A 17,932-nucleotide genomic window follows, 5' to 3' on the forward strand; every position below is an offset into this window, starting at 1 on the left:
TCCCTAGTGCTTAATACAGCGCTTTGCACACAGTAAGTTCTTGATAAATAAGACCGAATGAATGACTGTAAGATCCTGAGACAGACTGAGGAACCGGGAAGGAGGCAAGGGCAGAATGGGGGTGGATTTTAAACAAAGGTACTTAGTCCAGGGCAGGTCTCTGCATACAGTAAGCACTCAATAACTACCACTGGTTGGTGAGGGTTGGGGTCCACCATGATGAACTCGGAAATCCGTACTGTAGCCAAGACAACATCCTGGGGAAGGAGTCGGTGAGCATAGCCCAACCAAAGCCTCTGTCCTCTAGAACATGTTAATATTTGACCAAACCCGCCTTTTGTGAGAACGAATGAGAATAGTTAACCACAGGCCGCATTCCCCCGCTGCCTGGAATATACATTTAATTGGAACACTTAGTCCCTATTCTCCTGCACGACTGCAAGACATCCAACTCCGTTGACTATCGAGAGTACCAAAAAGGAAAAGTCATGAGGTGTTCCCCCAGACAGTTAAGAGATTCTTAATATCGGGTCAATGAAAGACATATACATTCTACATGAAATGACAGGAACACGTGCTCTATTGTAAAAATAATAATAATAATAATAATTGTGTCCAGCCTACCAATCAGTGGCATTTAGTTGAGTGTTTAATAATAGTTTTAGTGCCATTGTTCTTATTCTCGTCTGTCCGTCTCCCCCGATTAGACTGTAAGCCTGTCAAACGGCAGGGACTGTCTCTATCTGTTGCCGACTTGTTCATCCCAAGCGCTTAGTACAGTGCTCTGCACATAGTAAGCGCTCAATAAATACTATTGAATGAATGAATAATAATAACTTAATAATAATTTTGGTATTTGTTAACCGCTTACTACGTGCCAAGCACTGTTCTAACGCTGGGGTTGATACAGGATTATCAGGTTGTCCCACATGGGGCTCACAGTCTTAATCTCCGTTTTACAGATGAGGTCACTGAGGCACAGAGAAGTTAAGTGACTTGCTCAAAGTCACACAGCTGATAAATGGCAGGGCTGGGATTAGAACCCATAACCTGTGATTCCCAAGCCCGCGTTTACTATGTGCAGAGCACAGTACTAAGTGTTTGGGAGAGTATAATCCATCAGAATTAGCAGACAGGCTCCTTGTCCATAAAGAGCTTACAGTCTAGAGGGAACATGAATATAGTCGTTAATGAATTATGACCTAATTAACTTGTCCCTGCCTACTTGGAACAGTGTTCGACACACAGCAAGAGCTTAAATGCCAATAAAAATGATAATAATAATTGTGATATTTGTTAAGCATTTCTATGTGCCACGCACTCTACTAACCACTAGAATAGATTAAAAATCAACAGGTCAGACAAAGTCCCTGTCTCAGATTAAAAATAAACAGATCGGGCATAGTCTAGGTAGGAGAAAAAACAGGTACTGAATCCCCATTTTAGAGTTGAGGAGACTGAGGCCCAGACAAGTTAGGAGACTTTCCCAAGGACACAGAGCAGTTAAGTGGCCGAGTTGGAATTAGAACCCAGGTCCTCTGACTCCCAGATCCGTGCTCTGCTCTTTCCACTATGCCACAATGCTTCTCAGAGACACAAACCCAGAAGGTTTTCTGGCTAAGGGCCTATGCTGGGGGCTACAGCAGAGCTCTTTCAGACTGTAAGCTCGTTGTGGGCAGGGAATGTGTCTCTTTATTGTCGTATTGTACTCTCTCAAGTGCTCAGTGCTGTGCTGTGGGGCTGAGGGAGGAGTGGGAAAAAGGAAGCAAATCCAAGTGCAAGGGCGATGCAGAAGGGAGTGGGAGAAGAAGAAATGAGGGCTTTGTCAGGGAAGACCTCTTGGAGGAGATGTGACTTCAATAAGGATGAAGATGGAGGGAATTCCTGGACAGACGCAGGACATGAGCGAGAGGTCAGTGGCGAGATAGATGAGACTGAGGCGCCATGAGTAGGTTGGGATTAACGGAACGAAGGGTGTGGGTTGGACTGTAGTAGGAGAGCAGCGAGGTGAGGTAGGCGGGGGCAAGGTGACTGAGTGTTTCCAAGCCGATGGTAAGAATAATGATATCCCAAGAGTTGCCAGGGAAAGGGAGGTCCAAGGATCACTCCAGTAAGTCTAGTACAGGGAGGTACACAACCCAGTACACGCTGCGAAAAGCAGCGTGGCTTAGTGGATAGAGCACGGGCCTGAGAGTCAGAAGGACCTGGGTTCTAATCCCGGGCTCCACTGCTTGTCTGCTGTGTGATCTTGGGGAAGTCACTTACCTTCTCTGTGCCTCAGTTACCTCATCTGTAAAATGGGGATTAAAGATGCGAGTCCCACAAGGGACAGGGACTGTGTCCAACCTGATTACCTTGTATCTACTCCAGCACTTAGTATGGTATTTGGCACATAGTAAAAAATGGTCTCGAGGGCTGCGGTGAAGTTCCGGTGGGAGTCCTGAGAAATTTCAAAGGGGAATTTCACTCTTGGTATTTTTCCACCATAAACGGGGCTTCATCCGCCAGGGTAAGAGACAGAAGGAGGTTCGATCCGTCCATTCTACAGTTCTGTTCAGTTCTTCCCTGTTTGCTGGGTACATTATTCAAAACCCTCCCGGCAGTGGGTTTCCCTGGAGTCCCTCAGGTGCCTTTTAAAGGACGTGGCTGATTGCACCCTCGGTATCACGGAATACATTGGGGAAAGAGTTATGAGAGGTGGGGGCGGGGGCTGGGGGTGGGGGGTCACGTGACTCCTGATTGCCGAGGGTGTATTTTTAAACCATAACATCAGCCCGAAGGTGTGCAACACCCTCCATTCGGTGAGAATGTAAAGCCAATTCCAGGTCTCTCTTATGAAAGCCTGACATTACTGCCATGAAGAAGAACCAGCGAAAGTCTTTTCTTAGAGGGTGCCTTTTTGGAGGGTGGGGTACTGGGATGTTAAAAACCCTTTTCCAAATGGTTCCACAAAAGCAGATACATTTGCCTTCAATCTCCTGGACTCTCTATTCAAACCAGGGTCCTGGAATTCCGCATCTGTAAATCTGCTTAAAAAACTATGTATATTGTTCGCTTGGTGACTGTCAACGGAGAGCTGAAGCACTTCAGGTATCATCGGGGGGCTCGGGGGTAGAAGATGCCACGGAAAAGAGGCCTAGTGGATAGATCATGGGCCTGGGACTCGAGGACCTGGGTTCTAATCTTGGCTCCATCGCTTCTCTGCTTAACTTTTCTGTGCCTCAGTTATTTCATCTGTAAAGTGGGGCTGAAGACTGAGAGCCCCATGTGGGTCAAGAATGTATCCAACCTGATTAGCTTTTATTTACCTCCGGCACTTAGTACAGTCCTTGGCACATAGTGAGTGATTAACAAATGCCATTTAAAGAAAAAAAAAACCCTTCATATTCAGGAGGGTGCTTGCCACAATCTTTACTGTGAATGGAGCCAGGAGCGGAAGCCAGGGGGAAAAAATAAATCAATCTATGATATTTACTGAGCACTTACTATGTGCAGAGCACTGTAGCAAGCACATGCGAGAGTACAATACAATAGAATTAAGAGACATGTTTCTTGCCAATAATAAGCTTAAAAAGCCCCAAGCGCTTAGTATAGTGCTCTGTACACCATAAGCACTATAATTTTTATTTATTTATGTTAATGTCTGTCTCCCCCTCTAGACTTTAAGCGCCCTGTGGGCAGGAAATGTGTCTATTATATTGTACTCGCCCAAGGGTTTAGTAAAGTGCTCTGCAGACAGTAAGCGCTCAATAAATACAACTGACAGTAAGCACTCAATAAATAAGGTTAATTAATTCCCGCTCTCTTCCCTCCCCCTCTTTACCATCACTCCCTTTCTTTTCTCCTATCTCACTCTTTCTCTCTCTCCCTTTTCTCTTCCTCCTCCCTCCTTTGTCTCTCCCCACCTCCCCCCGCTTCTGCCCTTCCTCCCTCTTTCCCTTTCCTCTCTCCTTCCCCTTCCATCTTGCCCTTCTTTTCTCCTTCCCTCTCTCTTTCTCTCCCTTGCCTTTTTCGGTTCTTCCCTGGCAGCACCTGAGAATGCTCAGGCTTTTTCTTGCAGGGGGGAGGGGAAGAGGAGGATCCGCCGCGATCTCCATAGCAACCGACACATCCTAAAGGGAAGCAGCTCTCATCCTCCCACCCAAGGGAGTTCTTTCAAAGCAAACACACGCACATCTCTTCTCTTCCGGGAATTTAATTCCTCGTGTTTTCCCTTTCAAACAGAGGCTTACCCTTCTGACCGCACGTTGTGGGAGGTGGACTGATGGGAAAGTAGAAAATATGGATTTTTCTCAACACTGCTCAGGCCCCATTTGTGTAAGAGCTGAGACGAGGGGAAGGGGGGACAGTCTGGGAAGGAAAAAATGGGAGGCTGAGGACAAGCAGGTTCCAAAGCACCCAGAGAAACAGTATGGCCTAGTAGTGCACGGAGTGGGAGTCAGAGGACCTGGGTTCTAGTCCTGGCTCCGCCATTTCTCTTGTATGTGACCTTGGGGAAGTCTCTTCACTTCTCTGGGCCTTGGTTCCCTCATCTGTAAAATGGGGATTAAGAATGTGAGCCCCAAGTGGGCCATGTACTGTGTCCAGCTTCATTTGCTTGTATCTACCCCAGCATTTAGTACAAGGCCTGGCACAGAGTAAGCACTTAACAAATACCATTTAAAAGAAAAAATCTCAGTGAAGATTTTTCACTGTGAAAAAGGGAGAAGAAACTCCTAAAACAGGCCTCACCCGTATCAAGCCAAGTCCACGGACGGAGAGAAGCTGAGGGCCAAGGGTAACAGGTCGGAGATAATCCACCCTTCATGCTCATCTGCCCTTGGCAGCCAACGCTTCCAGACTGAAGTTATCCTTGAAGCAGCTGCTGGTGGCATTGGAAACTAGCCACTCATCCCATCCGGGGCCAGAAGCAGGAGGGAATCCAGGGTGTGTGGGCAGGGAATATGTCTGTTTGATGTTATATTGTCCTCTCCCAAGCGCTCAGTATAGTGCTCGGCACACAGTAAGCGCTCAAAAAATATGACTGACTGTGCTGATGCTTTACTTCAAATCTGCGGGGCTGCTGCGCTCCCCCGCCCTGTCACATTCTTCCCTCACTAATCAATCAATCAATTGTATTTATTGGACCTTTGCTGTGGGCAGAGCACAAAGCGCCACTTAGCAGAAAGGGAGAGGGATTGAGAGCCAGGAGACTTAGACTCTAATCCCTCTCACTGCCACTGGCCTTCTGTGTGACCTTGGGCAAGTGAATTCACCTCTCTGGGCCTCAGTTTCCTCATCTGCACAATGAAAAGACAGTCCCTGCTCTCCCTATCTCTTTGACACTCTACACTGCATAATATTATAATAGTAGCAATCATACTTAAGTGCTTACTGTGTGCAGAGCACTAAACTAAACGCTCACAAAGCACAGAGGTGGAAATTCATTGGTCCAAGGACAGTATCCAATCAGACTGTCTTGTAGGTGCAGTGTCTGGCACATAGTAAGCACTGAATAACAACCCCAAAACCTGAATGAGATGCAAAATTACAGAAAAAAGCATTCACTGACTCAATGCAACCAACCTGAGGAAGAAATTCCTATGCTGCCCCCAAAGCATTAGCTGGTTTCAAACGTTACACTTCCACAAGTACTCACCACCTTAAATTTGAAATCCAAGCAACCAGGGGAAGTCACTGATTAATGAGATGCACTGTCTTGACCCCTTATTTTTGTAGCAGAATGGGCCCTGGAACTTATGAACCCAGATCCTCTCATTTCACTGCTTTTTTTTTTCCTTTTCAAGCACTGCAGTTCAGGCCCAACCTCCTCTGTCTCCATCTGCCCAAAGCCCCTGGATTAGTCAGTCAATCGTACTTATTGAGCACTTACTATGTGCAGGCCACTGTACTAATTGCTTGGGAGAGTACAATATAACAATAAACAGACACATTCCCTGTCTATAATGAGCTTACAGTCTAGAGGGGGAGACAGACATTACTGTAAATAAATCAATTACAAATATGGACAAAAGTGCCGTGGGGCTGGGACGGGGGATGAATGAAGGGAGCAAGTCAAGGTGACGCAGAAAGGAGTGGGAGAAGAGGAAAGGAGGGAAGAGGAAGAGGAAAGAGGTTAGTTAGGGAAGGCCTCTTGGAGTCTGCCGCATCCTTTTGGGCATCTGGGCGGGGCTCCCGGTGAGTACTGAGAATGAGCAATGAGAAGCAGCACGGCCCAGAAGCAAGAGCACAGGCTTGGGAGTCAGAGGGCATGGGTTCCAATCCCAGCTCCGCCACTTGTCTGCTGTGTGACCATAGGCAAGTCACTTAACCTTTCTGTGCCTCGGTTACCTCATCTATAGAATGGGGATGAAGACTGTGAGCCCCATTCGGGACAAGGGCTGTGTCCAATCTGATGACCTTGTAACTCCCTTCAGTGCTTAAAACGGTTCTTGGCACACAGTAAGCGCTTACAAAATACCATTATTGGTATTATTATGATTAATGAGGAAGAGGCGTCTCCCAGCAGGAGCAGCATCCCTAAGGACTCGGGATGGAGACACTGAGCGAGGAACCGAGTGCAGCGGTGATGGCTCTGTCTCGTCGCTGGGGCCCGGAGCACATCGAGCGATGAGGCAGGTAGGGGGTGGTGCACTGAGGGACACCCTCTGGAGAAAGCGCAGGCTTGGGAGTCAGAAGGACCCACACTAAGTCTTAGTCCAATAGGAGCGGCCTTGCCCCATCACCATGATAAGGCACAGCGGATTGAAAACTTGGCCCAACCTTGCCATGTTTGAGAGTGTAGGAAGGGATTTGGACATTACTAATAATGACGGCACCAACTGAACACATCGATAGTGCCCAACACTGTGCTGAGCACTGGGATGGGTGGACAGGCGATCATCAGATCAGACGCAGTCGCCGTGTCGCATGGGGATCACAGGAGAAGAGGAAGGAAAAGCATTTTATAGATGAGGAAATGGACAGGTTAGGGACCAGCCCTAGTTCAGAATAATGACCATCTCCCCCTCTAGACTGTGAGCTTCTTGTGGGCAGGGAATACGTCTGCTTATTGTCATATTGTATTCTCCCAAGTGTTTAGTACAGTGCTCACCACACAGTAAGCGCTCAATAAGATTCAATGAATGGTCCTTCCCACTAGACCTCATTGCCTTTGCAGGTGATGCATGACTTCCTATCCGGTCCTCTGAGAGTCCCCCTCAACAGGCTGCCAGAATTGTTGACCATCTTTGCATCAGTCACACCAAGTTACTTTATGGCACTGATGATGGAGCTCTGAAAGCCTATACACAAGACGACATTGAAATAATTCTGAACACCTAAATAGACCCCGCAAAGTGCTAGTCTAATAATAGATCTCAAGACGATTGTAACAGCCTCATTCCCAAGACAAAAGCCCACAACTTGCACTGAATTCAGAGTTCTGTCCCTGAATTCCTCCACCTAGGCAGGTTACTATCCCATGATGCCCCAAAGGACCAGTACTTCAAAATTGCCAATAACTAAGTCGAGAAGGCCCTCAACTCCTTTGTAAGACTAATAGAGAGAGGTAATAATAATAATAATGATGGTACTTAAGCAGTTACTATTTGCCAAGCACTGTTCTAAGTTCTGGGGTAGATACAAGTTAATCAGATTGGACACAATCCCTGTACCACATGGAGCTCACTCCCTTACTCCCCCTTCTAGAGATGAGGTAACTGAGGCCCAGAGAAATGAAGTGACTTGCCCAAGGTCACAGAGCAGACATGTGGCAGAGCTGAAATTAGAACCCAGGTCCTTCTGACTTCCAGGCCCATGCTGTATCCACTAAGCCATGCCGTTTTTCAGCAGAGCACCAGTTTTCAGACTAAACCCAAGCTCTGTGAGGCAGCTGTAGCGTCAAAGCTTTTGTTTGATTCTGAGCCCTGGGCATAGCATCCATCACATCGAATGCCTTGAACGGTAGCTTCGGTACCATGTGCCACTTAATACTAGGTGTGGCTTGCAAATCAGGAGCACTTAAAACGAGGCCCCAAAACACTGTCGATTCTCCAGCACCAAGACGATGCTCGGCTCGGCTCAGCTCAGCTGTCCAGGGAGGGCCTTGGGAAGAGACTTGGGTGACGAGACACCCACACGGTTGAACAAGGGGGAAGCCATAGCCAAGAAGGTGACAAGAAATGTTTTCGAGACATAGTGAGCCCAACTTGACTCCACCGAGGGTGTTGCTTTGGCTTCCAAGAGGCATTAGCGGCAAGATGGACGGAGCACCCTAGAGAGAAGCAATCAGGAGGAAGGATGACTCCTACAGAGATGACGCCTAAATGAGATCAGGTTTCGGAGATTCAGTATTGAAAACGGCACCAAATGCAGCAAATACAACAGCAATAGGCAAGGGTGAGCTTCACATAAGGCAAGAGCAAAGGGGTTGACGAGCAAGTGCCTTTCGGCCTTTCCTACGTGCATATGCATGCATACACATCCCCACAGATTATTTCCTCTGGGAGGCCCAAATGCCAAGGACACCATTCCCATATCCGGCCGATGGATTCACCAATCGCCCCGGAAACCCACCCCGCTGATATAATGCCTGGACAAAGTGCTCATGAGACTAATGCTATTAGGTTATTTTCTGAGCACCTCCCGAATGCCATGAGCTGTCCCGAGCGCTGGGGAAATACGAAAGAAGCCAAGACCCACCGAGACCCCTATGGCAACAGCCCAGAGAATGTGGAGATTGGGGGCAACCCCTCACCCTGCCCGTGTGGCACCGAGAAGCGGAGATGTCCACTCGTCCGACATTTTGAAGGATGAAGCCGTAACGAGGGCAAAATTATGTCCTAGGTGGGGTGAAGCCACGTGGGGAATGTCTGGCTCCGAGTCCCAGCCTTTAACACAGGGAAGGCTGGAACATTCACATACCTTATTAGTGGGAATTAGCAGGAAGGCAGTGTGGCCTAGAGGAAAGGGCTGGGAAGTCCACAAATCTGGGTTCATGTCCTAGCTCTACCACTGGCTTGGCTATGTGACCTTGGCCAAGACACGGAACCCCTCTGGTCCTCATCTGTACGTGTACATATATGTACATATTTATTATTATACTTATCTTATTAATGATGTGTACATATCTATAACTCTATTTATATTGATGCTATTGATACCTATCTACTTGTTTTGCTTTATTTTCTTGTCTGTCTCCCCGCTTCTAGACTGTGAGCCTACTGTTGGGTAGGGATTGTCTCTATCTGTTGCCGAATTATACTTTCCAAGTGCTTAATACAGTGCTCTGCACACAGTAAGCGCTCAATAAATACGCCTGAATGAACGAATGAATCTGTAAAACGGGGATAGGACAGATTGTTGGCCCAGCTGGGACCAAAACTGCTGGTTTTCATAATCTCATACCGACTCCAATGTTCAGCACATAGTACGGACTCGATAAATGCTCACCTTGGGCAGTGTGGCCTAGTGGAAAGAGCCTGGGCCTGAGAGTCAGAGGACCTGATCCCAGTCCTGCCACTTGTCTGCTGTGTGAACTTGGGCAAGCCACTTAACATCTCTGGGCTTCAATTATCTCATCTATAAAATGAAAATTAAGACTGTGAACCCAAAGTGGGACAGGGACAGTGTCCAACATGGTTATCTTGTAGCTGCACCAACATATAGTACAGTGCTTGGCATATAGTAAATGCCTAATAGGAGAAACAGCATGACTTAGTGGAAAGAGCATGGGCTTGGAGGTCAGAGGACGTGGGTTCTAATCCCAGCTCCTCCATATGTCTGCTGAGTGACCTTGGGCAAGACACTTAACTGCTCTGTGCCTCAATTACCTCATCTGTAAAATAGGGATTAAGCCTGTGAGCCCCACAACCTGATTACCTTGTATCTACCCCAGCACTTAGAACAGTGCTTGGCACATAGTAAATGCTTAACAAATACCATTATTAACAAATACTAACAAAGACAAAACCAAAAAATTTAAATGACTATTTTCCTCATATGAACGGTACAGCTCGCTTGCGTTCACCAGATGTTCCATTAGTAAAGAAGGCCAAAACCTTTATTAAACATAAATAAACCTTTATTAATAAAGAAGGCCAAAGTATTTATTTTTAAATCTCCTCCAGGAGACCTTCCGTGATTAACACCCCACTTTCTCTGTCATGTCAGCTCCTAACCCACTTTAGCCCTCTTACACCTTAATCTGTTTATTTGTGTGCTCTGAGTTTATCCACTATGTCTACACCTGTAAGCTCATTGTGGGCAGGGAACTCTGTTATATTGTACTCTCTCTAGCACTTAAGTATAGTGCTCTGCACACAGTAAGCACTCAATAAATATGATTAAGCATATTATTTACAGCTAATCTCTCATTCTTTCAGCTTGTGAATAGGCACCAATTTATGCTGTTGTCTCTCTAGGTAGCTTGAAAGCTCTTTGAGGGTAGGGTACATCATTGATGGTATTTACTGAATGCCTATTCTGGGCAGAACACTGTATCAAGCATTTGGGAGAGTACAAATTCCTTGCCCACAATGAGGTTGCAATGTTTTGTTTTTCTTCCACAAATTCCTCTTAGCACCTAGGCTGTGCTCTCTGCCCTTGGCAAGCACTCGGTCGACGCTGTTGATGATGAAAAACACCACATGGAATTTTATCTGGGTTTCTGTCTGACTTCGAGGAGACACAGTAATGCTTGGGAGAGATAAAATTAGTTCCCCCAGAAGTGTTCTGGTTTCCGTGAACATGACAAGTGAAGGGAAGCACGTCACTTGCCACCTGTCTGTCCCATTCAAACAAAGCTAAGAGAACTCAGGGTCTGCACATCGTAGCCTAGTGGAAAGAGCACGGGCCTGGGAGTCAGGGGACCCGGGTCCTAATCCCGGCTCGGCCACGTGTCCGCCGTGTGACCTTGGGCAAGTCACTTCACTTTTCTGTGCGTCAGTTATCTCATCTGTAAAATGGGGATTAAGACCGTGAGCCCCATGTGGGACTGGGACTCTCTCCAACCTGACTGGTATGTATCTACTCTAGGGCTTAGAACAGTGCTTCGCACATAGTAAGCGCTTAACAAATACCACAATTATAATTATTACATTTTGGGCAAACTGGGGAGGGGGGAGAAAATGATTTACCGAGTCATTCCAACAGTCGCGCTTGGGCTGTTAATGCCAACTAAATTTCCATACGTCTGGAAAAGAGGAAGCGTTCGGTATGCATTTTATCTGGCCCATAACGCACTCTGAAGGAGAAAACTATTTCATAAGAAAATCATTAATTTGTTAAACCGGAATGATGCAATAAACAGATAAGAGCCATCAAACAATGATGTCAAAACTGGATTTCCACTTTCATTATGCTTCTTGTAATGAGGGATTTCCGGCAATGCTTTTGACACACTGGGGTTTGCCTGACCAATGGTATTTATTAAGCATCTACCATGTGCAAAAGCACCCACCCAAGAGTTTGTGGTGGGTATAAAAATATTTGAAAACACAATCCCCGGCCTCAAGGAGCTTACCGTTTTGCTGAAGAAACATACACGTAAACACACACGCACAATCGATCAATCGTATTTATTCAGTATTTATTCACTTAACTATGGGCTTCATAATTTACAGAGAGGAGCATGGAAAAATGGATATGTTTTAGAGTAAGCGCTTAAAAGGGCAAGTTCTATAAGTTGATAATAAATAATAATAATGATGAATCCAAGGATAGTATTTTCTATGTACTTACTCTATGTCAAGCCAAGCCTTGTGCTAAGCGCTGAGGTAGATAAACGATAATCAGACACACACACAATGAAGGCAGAACCAATACAGGTGGGAGTGAGCCAGAAGTGTGCTGCTGATTTTTAAGCAGCACGGCACAGTGGATAGAGCACGAGCCTGGGTTCTAATGCCGGCTCCGCCACATGTCTGCTGTGTGACCTCGGGCAAGTCACTTCACTTCTCTGGGCTTCAGTTACCTCATTTGTAAAATGGGGATTAAGACCGGAAGCCCCACGTGAGACAGGGACTGAGTCCAACCTGATTAACCTGCATAATAATGATGGCATTTGTTAAGCGCTTACTATGTGCCAAGCACTGTTCTAAGCGCTGGAGGAGATACAAGGTAAGCAGGTTGTCCCACGTGGGGCTCGCAGTCTTAAATCCCCATTTTACAGATGAGGTAACTGAGGCACAGAGAAGTTTAGTGACCGGCCCAAAGTCACATAGCTGACAAGCGACGGAGCCGGAATTAGACCCCACGACCTCTGAGTCCCAAGACCGGGCTCTTTCCACTGAGCCATGCAGCTCTTAGAACAGTGCTTGGCATAAAGTAGGCACTTAAGTACCACGATAATAATTATATAGTATTATTATCATTATAATTATATAATAATTATTACATTATTGTTAATATTATTCTCCCAGGCATGGGGCTTATGACTTGAACTCAGTACTGTTCCTCCACCTTCTGGGACCTTTGGGAGTGAAGTTCGAATGGAGAGAAGTGAATGGACAGACTTCCTGTTGCCAGGTCACGTAAGCCGGCTTCCATTTCGCTTGAGGCTTTCTGACCTTCACATCTGCCCAGGGGAGTGGAGGAGGTGAGTGGAGAGGACTCGAGGGAGGGGGAGTTTTGGAAGATGGCTGTGAGGCTGGAATGGCCCACTTGAGCAATCAGGGAGAGGCAGTGTGGTTTAGTGGGAAAGCCATGAGACTGGGAATCAAAAGGCCCATGTTCAAATCCCAGTTCATTTTTTTTCGGCGGGGTATTTGTTAAGCTCTATGTGCCAGGCACTGTTCTAAATGCTGGGATAGATACAAGCTCATCAGGGTGATCACCGGGGTCTTTCCACTAGGCCACACTCAGTCCTTAAGGGGTTCACACTCTAACTTTCCCCCCATTTGACAGACCGAGGAAACTGCAGCCCCGAGAGCTGAAGGGAATTGCTCAAGGTCACCCTCTAAACTGTAAGCTCACTGTGGGCAGGGGATGGGTCTGTTGTTATATTGGACTCTCCTCAGCGCTTAGTACAGTGCTCTGCACAGCGTAAGCACTCAGTAAGTGTACAGTGCCCAGCACATAGTAAGCATGTAAGAACCATAAAAAAAAAAGAACATGAGCCTGGGAGTCAGAGAACCTGGGTTCTAATCTGGGCTCCGCCACTTGTCTGCTGTTTGACCTTGGGAAAGTCGCTTAATTTCTCTGTGCCTCATCGGTAAAGTGGGGATTAAGACTGTGAGCCCCTTGTAGAGGGACTGTGTCCAAACTGAGTAGCTTATATGTACCCCAGAGCTTAGTAAGTGCTTAACAAATACCATTTAAAAAAAAAAAGGAACCTTGTCCATCACTCAATCATTTGTAAGCTTCTCTACTTTCAGCTCCTAGTGGCCAGGGCTCATGTCGAACGACTCTATGGGAACTGAACTCGCTCAAGTGCTTAATACACTGCTCTACATCCAGTAGGCCCTCAACAAATACCACTGATGGACTCGGAGTTCAAGGAGCTGACAATCTTGTGCCTATCCAAGTGCTTAGCACATAATATGGACTTAGTAAATTCCATAATTAGTAGGAGGGTAGCGATGACAGTATTACTTCCATTGTGAAAACCCTCAGACTCAATCTCTGGAGTCTCTAAATCGGCCAGATTATGACCCTCCCTACCTTCCAAGCCCTCCTAAAAGGTCACCTCTTCTAGGAAGCACTCCCTGATTATTCCTCTTGCTGTCTCACCAGCCACATTAGTGCCCATGTGTCTACCTGTTGATTTATCATTTACATCATCTGGGATCCAAGAAACCTTGGCCAGCTACCCAGAAACCAAACCAGAAAAGATCTGGGTGCTATTAAAATGATATTGAGGGCTGGGGCAATGAAGATGGCATGCCAGATTGTAAGCTCCGTGAGGGCAGGGCTTGTGCCTTCTAACTCAAACTGTACTGCCCCAAGTGCCCAAGTGCTTTGTACAGTGTTCTACACACAGTAGGTGCTCAGTAAGTACTAGTCGGTCAGTCGATTGAGTGCTACGGTATGCAGAGGACTGAACTAAGCGCTTGGAAGAGTTCGAGTTAACTATATTACAGACGCATTCCCTGCCCATAACGAGCTTAGAGCCTAGAGGGGGAGACAGTTACTAATTTAAATAATGAAATGACAGATAGGGACACAAGTGCTGTGGGGCCGGGAGGGGGGTTGAATAAAGGGAGCAAGTCAGGGTGACGCAGAAGGGAGCGGGGGAAGAGGAGAGGAGGGCTTAGTCAGGGAAGGCTTCTTGGAGGAGACAGACTATTGACTGACTGGCTGACTGATGGAAAGAGACCATTACGGGAACCCCCCTGACGGAAGGCCTCGCATGCCGACTGGCCAGGTGATTTTCACACTGGGCCCTTCCCACTGCCCCCAGTCCGTCGGGCCTTGGGACAGCCACACTGTCCTGTCATAGTTCTGCTCTAGATTTCCAGAAACAGAAAGGGAGGAGTCAGCAGCCCGACCCAAGTCAACGTTCTCGAGGAGTCTTCGGCTTTCCCATCCATTCCCAAAGCTGCCACCCCAAACGCTTACTACAGTACAGTAAATGCTCAGAAAATATGACCGATTGACGTCACAGCCGTCAAAACAGCCCCAAGGGGTCACTCGGATCCAACACCAGTGCCAGACAGCAGGAGACGGGAATCCCTTGGCCTGCCGGCTGGATTCTCATTTTCGCTTTCTCCCGAAATGAGTCATGTGAGAGTTCCTTTCTCTCTAGTTCTGACAGGAAGCCACTAGGATCCTGCACCAGGATGGTTCAGCTCCCTTGGAACTTTCCCCTCGGCTGACATTTCTCGGAGACCCGATAAAGCCCGAAAACATCTAGGTGGGCCAGGGATGCCAGTCGGAATGCCAAGGAGCAGCCCAAATGGGCACGCTCCGAGGTTTGGCAGGCCCCGGTTCCAGCTGTGCGTTTCACCAAACCCGCATAAAGACCGCAAGGAAATATTTCGAACTATCTTCGGAGCCTTTCACTTGATTTTCTGATACGGAATCTCGTCTCGTGTTCCAACGCCCCCAATGTGACCTCACCATAGAAAATACCGGTTTCTTACTGACTCTTGTCTACTGCAAAGACCTTCTTCCCCTACATGTATTTATGTAGATTTGCTTCCTCCTAAGTGCTGGAATTATATCGTATCTGTCACTCCCCTCTGAATACAAGTAGGGAAGGGTATAATAAGAATGGCATCTGTAGATGGATTTGGCCATATTCTCCCTAATAGAGACGCCCCCCCCCCCCATAAAACCACAGATGACTACATCATTCCACTCCCTGTCCTCCTTAAGCCAGGAACTCGAAAATGACAAGCTCTTTCAGGTGGGGCTTTGAAACCCCAACCGCCACAGAGTGGGGAAAAAATAAAGGACAGAAAAATCAATCTGGCAAGTCTTTCCCATTTTATGTCCCTCCTGAAGCTCGTCTGGAAGCAAATTCGAACGGAAGGAGTGACAAACGGGTAAAATGCGGTAAAGTCCAATCAAAATGTAAAAGCGCCCCCGATGAACAATTAATTCCCACTAATCATGAATCTCAGCCATTTACTGCCTTGCCTATAGGACTTTTGAATCGCCGGCACACACCCTGGAGAGAAGTAGAGTAAAAGCCCGATGACCGAGTCGTTGCTGCCCAGGACACAACAGCCACCGCCAAAAAAAAATAAGGGATTCAAAATAAAAAATGGTTTTGATATTCCAAACCAATCTGTGGAAACACCTGTGCCTCAGGGAGCCAAGAGCTACCTTTCGTTTCAGCATCCTAGGGCGTGTTTTTCTTGATCTAGAACCCGTCAGAGCTCCTTAACCCTCTAGGTGCAAAAGGCCTTGGAAGGATTCAGGTCTGCCGTTGCAGAGGGCGGCCTCTCCGGGCCGGTGGGGGTCATCTCTGGTCCGCACCGGGGCCTAAATGACGTCCCTAAATTCCCACCTACCGTCGGATGAGTCCCATTTCCTTCCGTGGAACTCAGCTTCGTCCCGAGGCCCTCCGCCCTAACGCTAACCCCGCCGCGGGCGAGGCTGGAGGACTCCCACAGCCGCAGGTCGGACTCCATGCTGACCGCATTAGAGCTGCACAACTGCAGTCCCATGCCCTCCCCCGCCCCCCACCCCGGCCATTACAGCAGAGCACCAGTGCAGCCCATGGAGATGGTCTGGATCTTTTCCTTTTCTAAACAAGGGCACGATTTCCCTCTCTCCGTCCCCACCTTATTCCTTCTCCCACCACATCCCACCAAATCGTGTCAACCGGAACGCAAGAGCCAGGCTCTAGGGCAGAGAAAAAACCAAAAACAAAAACAAAAAAGTCCCCGCTTCCCACTGGGTGGGGTTGGGAGAGAGCAGAAGCCAGGCGATGCCATGCCAAAGGGAGCAAAATTGGGTTGTCATAGTGCTGCATCGTGCTGCATCATCTGCCTACACAGCCTAATGGCAGATCAGCCCGATAATCAAATCACACACACAACCACCAGACAGGGATGTTTTTTTCCTCTGCCCTAACCAATATCCCAAGCTTTCCCAACTCGCTGCTCTTCATGGACTAGACCTAATACATACACACATATATATATATATATATAAATACACACAATTTTAAATTAAATGCTCTCAAAACCTACACCAGACGATTTCTTTTTTCGACCCAGGGGTCGGGGGGGAGGAAAAAAATGGAATCTGGCAGCAGCAGAACGGGCACCTTCCTGATGAGAAAAGCAGAGGGGGGAATGACCCACCGGACGAAGGAAAGGGGCTGTGGTGGGGGTCCCTGGCCCACCCAACCCCCGCTCCCACCGGCCGGGGACTGGTTCTCGTACAAACCTGTTGAAGGGTGTTGGGGCGAGGGGCTGGGCCGCCCACCCGCCTGCCTCCGGCTCAAGCCCGCCTGGTCCTCTGGAGGGACTGGGAAGGGATGGACAGGCGGTGGTGGTGGAAGGGGAGGAGGAGGAGGAAAGGGAGAAGGGTGGAGGGAGGAGGAGGAGAGAGGGTGGGGAAGGGGAGGAGGAGGAGAGAGGGTGGGGAAGTGGAGGAGGGGAAGAAGAGGAGGAGGAGAGGGTGAGGAGGAGGAGAGAGGGTGGGGAAGCGGAGAAGGAAGAGAGAGGGTGGGGAAGAGGTGTAGGGAAGAGGAGGAGGAGAAGGAGGAGGAGGAGGAGGAGGAGGAGGAGGAGGAGGAGGAGGAGGGAGGGTGGGGAAGAGGGAGAGGAGAAGGAGGGTGGGGAAGAGGAGGAGGAGGGTGGGGAAGAGGAGGAGAAGGAGGGGGGGGAAGAGGAAAAGGGGAGAGGGAAGGGAAGAGGAGGAGGAAGACAGGGTGGGGAAGAGGGAGAGGAGGAAGGGTGGGGAAGAGGAAAAGGGGAGAAGGTAGGGAAGAAGAGGAGGAAGAGAGGGTGGGGAAGAGGGAGAGGAGGAAGGGTGGGGAAGAGGACGAGGAGGAGGAGGGTGGGGAAGAGGAAAAGGGGAGAGAGTAGGGAAGAGGAGGGGAGAGGGGAGAGGAGAGGAGGGAGGGTGGGGAAGGATGGAGAGAGAGTGGGGAACAGGAGGAGGGTGGGTGGGTGGAGAAGGACGGGGAAAAGGTGGGGGAGAGGAGGAGGAGGAGGGTGGGGAGGAGAAGGGTGGTTGGGGAAGGATGGGGAGAAGGGTGGGGGGAGAACTGGGGAGCAGACTGGACGGAAGGAGGGGAGGAGGAGGAGAGCAGGGCGGAGCGGGCCTGGTTTGGGAGTGTATCGGCGTGGGGGCTGAATGGATCCCCAGCCCCCGGGCCCCACCCCGGGACGGGCGGAAAGGACGGACCAGATCGGACAGACGGGCCCCCGCCCGCAGGGCCCGGCGCACCTACCTCTCGGGGGCCGGCGGGGAGCGGGGGGCGCCGGGCTCCCCTCCTCCTCCTCCTCCTCCTCCTCCTCCTCCTCCTCCTCCTCCTCCAAGGCGGGGGGCT

The 17,932-nt window shown here is 48.6% G+C and overlaps 1 protein-coding gene across 1 annotated transcript in view; it reads right to left on the minus strand.

Annotated features, from left to right (window-relative positions):
* SPTBN1 (spectrin beta, non-erythrocytic 1) overlaps nucleotides 1–16,943 on the minus strand; it is a 195,927-nt gene extending 178,984 nt beyond the window's left edge. Inside the window, exon 1 of the mRNA XM_003431278.5 lies at nucleotides 16,822–16,943. The gene's annotated coding sequence lies outside the window, so the exon portion shown is untranslated. The remainder of the gene's footprint in view (nucleotides 1–16,821) is intronic.
* Between the last annotated feature and the right edge of the window lie 989 nt (nucleotides 16,944–17,932).

Source organism: Ornithorhynchus anatinus, chromosome 9, assembly GCF_004115215.2.
Source record: "Ornithorhynchus anatinus isolate Pmale09 chromosome 9, mOrnAna1.pri.v4, whole genome shotgun sequence".
In the NCBI taxonomy this organism is placed as follows: domain Eukaryota; kingdom Metazoa; phylum Chordata; class Mammalia; order Monotremata; family Ornithorhynchidae; genus Ornithorhynchus; species Ornithorhynchus anatinus.